Consider the following 12,611-nt stretch of genomic DNA (forward strand, 5'->3'; position numbering starts at 1 on the left):
ATCTCAATCTAGCTTTCTCCAACGTATTGGGTTGGCCAAAGAGTTCATTCAAGTTTTCCCATAACATGTTATGTAACAACCCAAACAAAATTTTTGGTCAATTCAATAGAAGAAATGCTCATATAACTGATATGGAATGTAGAAAGCTACACTGAAACAAGCTGGGTCTTCTGCTGGATTTTTCACCAAATACCAAAGGAAAACAAGGGGCAGGGTTCACTTTATTTATTAATTTTTTTAATCCTCAGAAGTTATTCTATTGTAAAGGGATATGGCTGAACAGATAGGAGACAGATTCCCCACTGTGAATTCTCCTGATGGCTTCTGCAAGGATCATGGAGATAGGGATCACCTGTATTTTGAAGCAGTGCCTCATCTTATCCTCCTGAGGTATGGTATTGGTGACTGCTACTGCTTCAAAGCATGCATTGTTAATGTGAGAAATGGCTGGAACAGAAAAGATTCCATGAGTCAGCACAGCATAAACACAACTCCAGGGGAGAGAAGTTTGTCAGCTGCGTGGCAGATTGAACCACAGGTGTCAGCCATGTCATCCACTAGGAGAGCCACACAGGCCTTCACATTGCCCACCAGAACCACGCAGTCCACTTCATCAGCCTTCCTCCATTCTCTGTGAATCAAAGCCAAGTCCACATTCAACCAGTCTGAGACAGAAGTCGCTCTCTTAGCTCCTCCAGCATCAGATGAGACAGTCATGGAGTTCCTCCACTTAGACATCTTCTCCCTTATCCATTTAAGGACAGCTGACTCTGCAAATAAATTTTCCACTGGATTATCAAAAATTTGAGGAGCATGCAGGTCCCTGGCGATACTATGACCCTTGTCTACTACAGAGATCATTTTGCCACAAGCTTGGCTAATTAAGATTGGAGCCCAGCTCTTATCCTTCTTATTCTTCCAGACATAAGTGGGAAGCACAGGCTGACCATAGTAACCCAACTGGCCGAAGCAATCTTTGCAGGCATTATTCATAATCAAAAGTTCCATTCAATTAACTTGATTTCACCATAGCCACTCTGAACAATGTAGATCCTTTCCACGCATTCTTTCACCGATTTCCACACAGGTCTGATTGCTGAATTTCATAGTCACCGCCTTGCCCAGCCCCAGGCCCAGGAAGGGCAGCAGTCTTCTGGGATAGGTCCTGGTGGGAGCTGCTGAAGATTGTGATATTCAGCATCTTGGCCAACTGCCCTAGGCCCTCTTTGCTTAGTGATCGCTTCTGCTGCCGAGACCCGAATCGAGTTGGCCCAGAGACTCAGTACTAGGTACTGGTAGGCACTAGGCTACGCTGTCATCTTCCATTCCTGCCCTGTGTGCAACCCTAAACTGTCCCAGTATTAGGCAAATTAAGACTGTCCATTCTGCTTCCTAAACACCTCTCAGAAACATTCCCTCTTCTGGACTCTCAAAATCTCTTCCTTAGTTCAAGTCTCACCATTTTCCATCAGCATTATGATGACATCCCCTCACCCGATTGGCTATCTGGGTCTTACTCCACTCTGCTGAAATTATCTTTCTTAAAAGTAAATATGATCATATTACTTTTGCTAAAATCTCTATCAGTTTCCCAGTTGTCTCCGAGGAACATTCCAACAGCACTGCCCCATACTCAGGGTTCCCCTGGCCTGGCCCAGTCTCCTTGGCCCGCTTGTCTTACTCCTGCCTTTTGCCCTAAAAACTCATCCCACTCCTCTCTGCTCCATCCACCTACCCAGCTCCCCCAGCCTCCAGGCCCTTCCTCCCTGGGCTCCTCATCCCTCCCATCCTTCCCCCTCCTCCTGTGCTACCTGAAAACCTTCTAGATGAGCCCATCCTCCAGGTTCTGCTCAACTCCCACTGGCCCTTTGATAAGACTCGCATGTAGCTATATCCTCTTGGAAAGGCAACTTGCAAAATTAACATGCATATATACTTAGAGTCTACTTCTGGAAATTGTTTTGTATTACCTATGCACTCCTCACATAAGTGCTCAGAGATATTCATGGAATTATTTGTTATAGCAGCAAATATATATATATAAATTAAAAAGGGGGGATAACCATTCTGTCAATAGGCACTGATTATGTATAAGCAATTAATCACAACAATAAGGAAGATCAACACATCCTGATATAACATGGTCCTCAAGCTACTTACCCAAGTAAAACAGTGTGATATACTGTGGGGATGTTTATTATGTGACGCCTGTACTGATATTCACAGGTAGATCCTACCAACAGCTTCCCTGGTGGCTCAGCTGGTAAAGAATCAGCCTGCAATGTGGGAGACATGGGTTCAATCCCTGGGTTAGGAAGATCTCCTAGAGAAGGAAACAGCTACCCACTCCAGACCCTACAAAAGGTGGGGCCTCTGAGAGGGAAACTCAGGGATTGGAAAGAAGACCTACTTTTACTCTAAACTATTTTGGAACTGTTTCTGTTTTTTTCTGTTTGCATGTTTTTCTTATATAAAAAATAATAATTATGCATGAGTGAGATCTGATAAACCTTGTACAGGCATCAGCTTCTCTGAGAAGCTTGCTTTAATGCCCCAGGGTGGAATGAATCACTTCTCAGTCTGAACCGTATACATCCATCTATTGGTAAATACTTTATCCCAACCAAGAGTAATATCTGGGCTCTTTTTCTCCAAACCCAGGACCCCCTAAGAAATCTGTGTCTGCTTCATTCCTGTGCTTGCAGCAGCCAACCTGGACCTAGGCCTGGCACTTAGAGCTTGCCTTTGGAGTGATCTGAGTTCTTAAGCTCTTGCTGGGTGGGGGAAGAAATGACAGCAAACCTGTTCCCTGCAATCTGGTTGCTGACAGCCTTGACCCAGAGGACAGTACAGATAATTTGAATCCTAAATATGGGAAATAGAAGGCATTGCTGTAGGCCAAACATCAAATTAATAATAGAGATATAAGAGCAGATTGAGAGCGATGACTTGGGACAAGAATTCTCCGTACATTATTGACCCTTTAGAGGGTCAGGAGTGAACACAGGGGCTTCTGGAGACCTTGGCTCTGTGGTTAAATTTGAAAGCAACAATAGTGATTAACCCTAGAGTAATTAATGTTGGTCACATGCCAGGCAATACTAAAAATGTACTTGCCCATTTTGTTTAATCCCCAGAATTACCCTAATAAAGTTATTATCCTCACTTTGCAGTTGAGGAAACTGTTGAGAGGAGATGGTCAGAAATGATGAGCAGCTTATGGGCAAGGAAGACAGGTCTGGTTTGCTCGAGTGTCCACACTCAACCACTTCTAACACAGAAGGACACGTGCCCAAGAAAACAAGCAACTTTGCAACAGCCTTCTGAGTCATCTTTTCCTGTTGCTCCCACTGGACAGATAAGAACACTGAATTCCACAAGCAGTGAGTGACTCAGCCAGGTGATATGGTGATGGTGACCCATCACCCCACAGCAAATTCGGCAGGACAGAGGGAGTATAAAATCCACTCGTGAGTTCCCACTGCACTTACAGTGAAATCAGCCTCAGAACTGAAAGCAACGTAATTTGCTCTTCCTGTATTAAAAAATACTAAGTTTGGTCAAACATTCCTGTCCACATTTAAGCAATACTGAGCATCAGCCTAGATAACTTAGCTATGTGCTCTAAAAAAAGATTTGCTGATGGAAGAGAAATTTGTGAACCAGTTGAAATAACTTAGATAGGAAGACAAACAACAAGCCTCACTATAAGACCCTCTTTCCAATGTGTTCACGAATTCAAGGCATAAACAAGCCCACATTGTAAACTCTGCTTAATCCCAACTAATTCTTTGCCTGGTAAAATCAGCCTTAACACCATCAAACCCAGGCCCTAAAACTCTATAAATAGCCTGCCCAAACCTCCACCTTCTGGGATATCACTGAAACTCTTGTCAAGGTTACGCTCTCGTTTATTGCAGTAGGTCTAGTAAACTTAGCTTTGCTTGATCAATGTGCTTTCTGTTTTATTTGGGGATTTCATGGTGGTTTTTCCAGGGAATGTAAAGTCGTATGCCTTCTAACCTCTAGCTGGCTTCTTTCACTATAGCTCTTTGAACTTCAGCCACAGAGGCCCTTGGTCAGTTCTTTGATCCTACCATGCTTCCTCTGACCACAGGGCCTTTGCACTGACCACTCCTTTTGTCTTAAATATTCCCATCCACCTTCTTTACCTGGTTAGCTCCTAAACTTCTTTCAGATCACCTCACTTGTCATATCTCCAGGAAAGTCATCCTTCCCTATCTCTATGAATAAGGCAGACCTCCTTTTTATTTTTTCCTACAGCCTCTTATCTTTGCTTTTTAGCACCTACCTCTGTTGCCATTTTACCTTTAGGTTTTGGTTATTCGATTACTGTGTCTAAATTACCCTCTAGAATGTAAGGTGCCTGTGGGTAGGCACTGTGTCTGTTTTGATCACCCACCCACTCCCTTGCACTTTAGCTTAAATGGGTGATCAGCAGAATTCTTGGATAAATGGATGTTGCTCTTAATAAAACCTCATCATTGTGCATATGTATCGATGAATCTATGCGGGCGCACGTGTGTGCACTCGTGTGTGTGTGTGTGAGAGAGAGACATGTTTGTAGCATAAACTTAGATCAGGAGACATACAGGAATCCCAGGACATGGGAATGGTGACACCATTAGCATCAGGGAGAAGGGGTAAGTTTAGAAGATACCTTAGTGTCTGGGTTTGGCATGGAACCTATCTGCACTGAGATCAGTTCAGTTCACTTCAGTTCATTCGCTCAGTCAAGTCTGACTCTGCGACCCCATGGACTGCAGGATTCCCTGTCCATCACCAACTCCCAGAGTTTACTCAAACCCCTGTCCATTGAGTCGGTGATGCCATCCAACCATCTTATCTTCTGTCATCCTCTTCTCCTCCTGCCTTCAATCTTTCCCAGCATCAGGATCTTTTCAAATGAGTCAGCTCTTCGCATCAAGTGGCCAAAGTATTGGAATTTCAGCTTCAACTTCAGTCCTTCCAGTGAATATTCAGGACTGATCTCCTTTAGGGTGGACTGGTTGGATCTCCTTGCAGTCCAAGGGACTTTCAAGAGTCTACTCCAACACCACAGTTCAAAAGCACCAGTTCTTCAGTGTTCAGCTTTCTGTATAGTCCAGCTCTCACATCCATACATGACTACTGGAAAAACCATACCTTTGATTAGACAAAACTTTGTTGGCAAAGTAATGTCTCTGCTTTTTAATATGTTGTCTAGGTTGGTCATAACTTTACTTCCAAGGAGCAAGGGTCTTTTAATTTCACAGCTGCAGTCACCATCTGCAGTGATTTTGGAGCCCCCAAAATAAACTCTGTCACTGTTTCCATTGTTGCCCCATTTATTTGCCATGAAGTGATGGGACCAGATGCTTTGATCTCATGAATGTTGAGCTTTAAGCCAACTTTTTCACTGTCCTCTTCCACTTTCTTCAAGAGGCTCTTTAGCTCTTCTTCTCTTTCTGCCATAAGGGTGGTGGGGTCTTCAAGCGTTTTTTAATTTCATGTGGTGCCATCTGCATATCTGAGGTTACTGATATTTCTCCGGGCAATCTTGATTCCAGCTTGTGCTTCATCCAGCCCAGCATTTCTCATGATGTACTCTGCATATAAGTTAAATAAGCAGGGTGACAATATACAACCTTGACGTACTCCTTTCTTGATTTGGAACCAGTCTGTTGTTCCATGTCCAGTTCTAACTGTTGCTTCTTGACCTGCGTACAGATTTCTCAGGAGGCACGTCAGGTGGTCTGATATTTCCATCTCTTTAAGAATTTTCCACAGTTTGTTGTGATCCACACAGTCAAAGGCTTTGGCGTAGTCAATAAAGCAGAAGTAGATGTTTTTCTGGAACTTTCTTGCTTTTTTAATGATCCAAGAGATGTTGGCAATTTGACTCTGGGCCCTCTGCCTTTTCTAAATTCAGCTTGACAACCTAGATGCCCATCAGCAGATGAATGGATAAGAAAGCTGTGGTACATATATACAATGGAATATTACTCAGCTATTAAAAAGAATGCATTTGAATCAGTTCTAATGAAGAGGATGAAACTGGAGCCTATTATACAGAGTGAAGAAAGTCAGAAGGAAAAACACCAATACAGTATATTAATGCATATATATGGAATTTAAAAAGATAGTACTGATTATCCTATGTATGAGACAGCAAAAGAGACACAGATGTAAAGAAGAGACTTTTGGACTCTGTGGGAGAAGGCAAGGGTGGGATGATTTGAGAGAATTATGTATATTATCTCAAAAACATGTATATTATCTCTGAAACATGTATATTATCATATGTGAAATAGATTGCCAGTCCAGGTTCAATGCATGAGACAGGGTGCTCAGGGCTGGTGCACTGGGATGACCCTGAGGGATGGGATGGGGAGGGTGGTGGGAGGGGGTTCAGGATGGAGAACACACGTACACCCATGGCTGATTCATGTCAATGTATGGCAAAAACCACCACAATATTGTAAAGTAATTAGCCTCCAATTAAAATAAATTAATTTAAAAAAATATATATATATATAATAACTAAGTGATATATTTTAAAAATAATAGTAAATCTAGCTTGAACATTTGAAAGTTCACAGTTTACATACTGTTGAAGCCTGGCTTGGAGGATTTTGAGCATTACTTTGCTAGTGTGTGAGATGAGTGCAATTGTGCTGTAGTTTGAACATTCTTTGGCATTGCCTTTCTTTGGGATTGAAATGAAAACTGATCTTTTCCAGTCCTGTGGTCACGGTTGAGTTTTCCAAATTTGCTGGCATATTGAGTGCAGCACTTTCACAGCATCTTCTTTCAGGATTTGAAATAGCTCAACTGGAATTCCATCACCTCCACTAGCTTTGTTCATAGTGATGCTTCCTAAGGCTCACTTAACTCTGCATTCCAGAATGTCAGGCTCTAGGTGAGTGATCACACCATCATGATTATCTGGGCCATGAAGATCTTTTTTTGTATAGTTCTTCTATGTATTCTTGCCACCTCTTCTTACTATCTTCTGCTTCTGTTAGGTCCATACCATTTCTGTCCTTTATTGTGCTCATCTTTGCATGAAAATTTCCCTTGGTATCTCTAATTTTCTTGAAGAGATTTCTAGTCTTTCCCATTCTATTGTTTTTCTGTTTCTTTGCATTGATCACTGAGGAAGGCTTTCTTATCTTTTCTTGCTATTCTTTGGAATTCTGCATTCAAATGGATATATCTTTCCTTTTCTCTTTTGCTTTTCACTTCTCTTCTTTTCTCAGCTATTTGCAAGGCCTCCTCTGACAAACATTTTGCCTTTTTACTTTTGTTTTTCTTGGGGATGGTCTTGATCCCTGCTTCCTATACAATGTCAGGAACCTTCGTCCATAGTTCTTCAGGCACTCTGTCTATCAGATCTAATCCCTTAAATCTAGTTGTCACTTCCACTGTACAATCATGAAGGATTTGATTTAGGTCATACCTGAATGGTCTATTGGTTTTCTCCACTTTCTTCAATTTCAGTCTGGATTTGGCAATAAGGAGGTCATGATCTGAGCCACAGTCAGCTCCCAGTCCTGTTTTTGCTGACTGTATAGAGCTTCTCCATCTCTGGCTGCAAAGAATATAATCAGTCTGATTTTGGTATTGACCATCTGGTGATGTCCATGTGTAGAGTCTTCTCTTGTGTTGTTGGAAGAGGGTGTTTGCTATGACCAGTGCATTCTCTTGGCAAATCTCTGTTAGTCTTTGCCCTGCTTCATTCTGTACTGCAAGGCCAAATTTGCCTCTTACTCCAGGTATTTCTTGACTTCCTCCTTTTGCATTCCAGTCCCCTATAATGAAAAGGACATCTTTTTTGGGTGTTAGTTCTAGAAGGTCTTGTAGGTCTTCATAGAACTGTTCAACTTCAGTTTCTTTAGTGTTACTGGTTGAGGCATAGACTTGGGTTACCATGATATTGAATGGTTTGCCTTGGAAATAAACAGACATCATTCTGTCATTTTTGAGATTGCATCCACTTCCTGCATTTCGGAATCCACATCTAATCCAGTTCCTCTGACCAACCACCTAATGAGAGTTGAGTAGGTTTTTGGAGAACCTCAAGATGCTTCCCTTCAACTCAGGCTAAGTTGGAAAGTTACCAGCTTCCCAGACCATTGCTACCCACTGTCCAGGGATGGGCAGACAGATAACCCCTGGGCTTATGCTGAAGCATATAAGGACTTTTGTTTGGTTAATTGGTTGATTGTTTGAAGACTTTGCTTTCTAGAGAAGTTTTAGTTTCATAGAAATGGAGAGGCAAGTACGGAGAAGTCTCACATACCTCCTGCACAATCCCCCTTGTTATCAACATCCCCCATCAGGGCAATATATTTGTTTAAATCAATGAACCTACATGGGTATGTTGTTATCATCCAAAGTCCAGAGTTTACCTTAGGGTTCACTCTTGCTGTTGTACATTTTATGGGCTTTGACAAATGTACAGTGACATGTATCCATCATTATATTGTCATACAGAGTAGTTTCACTGCCCCAAATTTCTCTGTGCTTCACCTATTCATCCCTCTTTCCATCCTCGAAACCCCTGGCAATCCCTGATCTTTTTTTACTGCCTCCATAGTTTTCCCTTTTCCAGAATGTCACATAGCTGGAACCCAATAGTATGTAGCTTTTTTCAGATTGGCTGGTTTTTAGGTTTTTGTTATTTTGCTTAGTAATTTGCATCCAGGGATCCTCCAGACCTTTTCACAGGTTGATAGCTCATTTGTTTTCAGTGCTGAATGTTATTCTTTTGCCTGGATATGCCACAGTTTATTTCCCTACTCATCTACTCAGTGATATCTCAGCTGCTTTCAGAGGCACATAGATTTTAACTACATGTCTAACTGGCTTCTTGGCCGAAAACCTTTCTCTTATCGTTTAAGCTGGAAACAAGAAAACTAATTCATTGTAAAAATATATGTATACTATTAAAAAACAAAGGAAGCTATTCACTTTGTTTTTACAATTTTATTGAGGTGTAACTGCTAGCTAATAAACTACATATTTTAAAAGTACAGTGTGACAAGTTTTGACATAGGTATGCATCTGTGAAACTGCAAATATCAAGATAATGAATACATCCACCTCCCCCCAAATTTCTTCATATTCTTTTATAATCCATCCCTTCCTTTCCTCCTCCACACACAATCACTGCTCTGCTTTTTGCCACTATATATTAGTTTGCATTTTTATTGCAATTTTTTACTTAGTATTTTATAGAACTTCTCTTTTTGTCCTACAATTGCCAAAAAAAAGTGTGATAGAAACCAGCAAGGGTAGCCTGAAGTATTCTTTCTTTGGGCAGCAATAAGGTAACCCACTGGCTTCTCCTGAGGGTACTGAAGCCCAGTATGCAGGGGAAGGGGAGTAGGGGGGTGCAGAGGGCCAGCCAAGGGAACTGTACCGATTTCTGTGAGCAAGTAATCCCTTGGAAATTAGGGACCCAAGAAGTTAAGCCAGACTCTGGACTCAGTGAACTCTCCTTTGCCCAAAAGGGCACCACAGTTCAGTTCAGTTCAGTTGCTCAGTCGTATCCGACTCTTTGCGACCCCATGAATTGCAGCATGCCAGGCCTCCCTGTCCATCACCAACTCCCGGAGTTCACTCAGACTCACGTCCATCAAGTCCGTGATACCATCCAGCCATCTCATCCTCTGCTGCCCCCTTCTCCTCCTGCCTCAATCCCTCCCAGCATCAGAGTCTTTTCCAATGAGTCAACTCTTTGCATGAGGTGGCCAAAGTACTGGAGTTTCAGCTTTAGCATCATTCCTTCCAAAGAAATCCCAGGGTTGATCTCCTTCAGAATGGACTGGTTGGATCTCCTTGCAGTCCAAGGGACTCTCAAGAGTCTTCTCCAACACCACAGTTCAAAAGCATCAATTCTTCCGCACTCAACCTTCTTCACAGTCCAACTCTCACATCCATACATGACCACAGGAAAAACCATAGCCTTGACTATGGACCTTAGTCAGCAAAGTAGTGTCTCTGCTTTTGAATATGCCATCTAGGTTAGTCATAACTTTTCTTCCAAGGAGTAAGCGTCTTCTAATTTCATGGCTGCAATCACCATCACCACAGTCACTTAGAGAATTCTGAGTTTGATTTATTTTCAAATCCTAGGTTGGTAACTCAGACAGTAAAGAATCTGCCCACAATTCAGGAGACCCAGGTTTGATCCCTGGATTGGGAAGATCCCCTGGAGAAGGGAATGGCAACCCATTCCAGTATTCTTGCCTGGAGAATATCATGGACAGAGGAGCCTAACGGGCCATGGTCCATGGGGTTGCAAAGAGTCGGACACGACTGAGCAGGTGGCTAACACACAGATTGTGTTGAAAGAATGAAAGAAGGTGCTCCATGTAGAAGAATGACCAATAAAGATGACATGGAATCGACACTTCTAGAATGGGCCTTTCCTAGGTCCATTTTTAATTTAATAATAACTTTTAATTTAATAATAATTACCCTTGCATTTCATTTCAAAAACTCACTAGGAATTTAGGGAGAGAGGCTTATCCTAAAATTACTCTGGCAACTGGCAGCAGAGTAATTTTCAGGCAGTTTAAGACTATATATTTCCATGATGCTCACAGGGAAAAAATAAGGTATTGATGGTTGACACACTTCCTTGGAGAAGGCTGTTAGAACTCAGTCCTCTCCAAGCACTTCTCAGGAGCCTTCAGACCCCAAAGATGAGTCACACTCTGCCATGTGCCCACTGGATTTGTAACTAGGGTCCCCCTTAAAAAAAAAATACTCACTGACAACCTAGAGGGGTGGGAAAGGGTAGGAGGTGGGAGGGAGGTTAAAGAGAGAGGGGACACATGAGTACCTGTGACTGACTCGTGCTGATGCTTGGCAGAGGCCAGGACAACATTGTGAAGCGATTTTCCTTCAATTAAAAATAAATAAGTTGGGGGGGGGGGGTTGCTGCAGAATAGGCACACTGTCCATACACTCGTGTATTTCTCAGTGTTCCCTGTAAGGAAACATCCCTCTGAGCTTCAGAGGAATAAGCAATTCTTCACCAAAAGATAAGAGCACCAACTGGGCAGAACATTTTCTAACTTTGGGCCTATTAGTAGCAGTAACTGTAATGAGAGCCAGTGTGAGGACTTATGAGCAGGCGTTCTGCTGAGCCCTTTTACTTGCATCGTGTTGTTAAGTTCTTACAATGATCCTAAAAGATGAAAACAAGTATTATCCATGTCTTGCAGAAGAGGAAACAAAGCTCTGTGAATTGAAGTGACCTGTCTGCCGTCCCCTACTGTGTGTGTGGAAGTTGGATTTTAAAGCTGGGTCTATTTGCTGATGGGCCGCCCTGGTGGCTCAGTGGTGAAGAATCCGCCCACCAATGCAGGAATTTGATCCCTGATCCAGGAGGATCCCACGCGCGTTAGAGCAACTCAGCCCATTGGCCACAACTATCGAGCCTGTGCTCTAGAGCCCAGGAACCACAACTATTGGGCCCACATGCAGCAGTTATTGAAGCTTGGTGCTCTTGACACTGTGCTCTGCAACAAAGGAAGCCACTGCAATAGGAAGCCTGTGCAATGCAATGAAGGGTAGCCCCTGCTTGCTGCAACTAGGGAAAAGCCACGCAGCAACAAGGACCCAGCACAGCCAAAACCAATCAATAATAAAATTATTTTTTAAAATACTCACCTCCCAATGCGCGAAATGTAAGAAACCTGGCTGGGTTCAATCGCTGAGTCAGGAAGATCCTCTGGAGAAGGGCATGGCAACCCACTCCAATATTGTTGCCTAAAGAATCTAATGGATAGAGGAATCTGATGGGTTACAGTCCATAGGGTCGCAGAGAGTCGAACATGATTGAAGTGACAGCGCACACAGCACACATCTGCTGATATATAACCTTGAAGATATTTGTCTTCATTGACTGAAACATGTGTGCAGCAGATACTGTCCGTGTCCCAACCAAATGCACCCGGTGCTATTCAGAACTGCCTCAGAGGCTCACCCCACACACACCCTCCCTCTCCCCCATGGGCCTGTTTCTGCCCATGGCCAGGACTTATAGTCCTGTCCCCTTGCCTTTGAGCAGGGTAACCTCCGTGGTGTAATTCACACTCCAGTCTTCTTCACTGGACCCATCTAGACTTTTCTGGAAATCACATCTTTGCTGATGTTTCCCTGCCCATCCTGCTTCCTTTGCTCCTGCCCAGGTTTCGGGAGAGATTACACCCTCACTTGTACAGGGAGCTCCCTCTCCAGCTCTGCTTCTAAGGCACCGACCTAAGACAAAGTTTCTCAGTGAAGGGCGAAGGTAAGTTTGCTTCTCGGGAAAAACCTCTTCTCTCTGCCCCAGCTGGGGCTCAGAAGTAGTAGGGGCCCTATGGACGGTGACAAGCTGAGTTTATAGGGTGCAGTCCAGTAGGGTCATCACCAAGGATGGAGGCAGGCTCCAGGCTCAGACCTCAGTTCTCAGAGTTAAGAGTGCACATGGTACTCGTCTCACAGAGATGAGATAAACATGACAAGGATGAACATGTATCAGGAATTTTAGTGAAGGGAAGAGTGTTTCCTTCCCCTCCCCTTCCTATCTTAATCTTAAGTATTGAGCAAAG

General features: G+C 43.1%; 1 pseudogene; it reads right to left on the bottom strand.

Moving 5' to 3' along the window:
- Window positions 1-256: 256 nt before the first annotated feature.
- Window positions 257-1,201, bottom strand: LOC114118768 (ribose-phosphate pyrophosphokinase 1-like; annotated as a pseudogene).
- Window positions 1,202-12,611: the final 11,410 nt, after the last annotated feature.

Source organism: Ovis aries, chromosome 16 (genome assembly GCF_016772045.2).
Source record: "Ovis aries strain OAR_USU_Benz2616 breed Rambouillet chromosome 16, ARS-UI_Ramb_v3.0, whole genome shotgun sequence".
Lineage (NCBI taxonomy): Eukaryota > Metazoa > Chordata > Mammalia > Artiodactyla > Bovidae > Ovis > Ovis aries.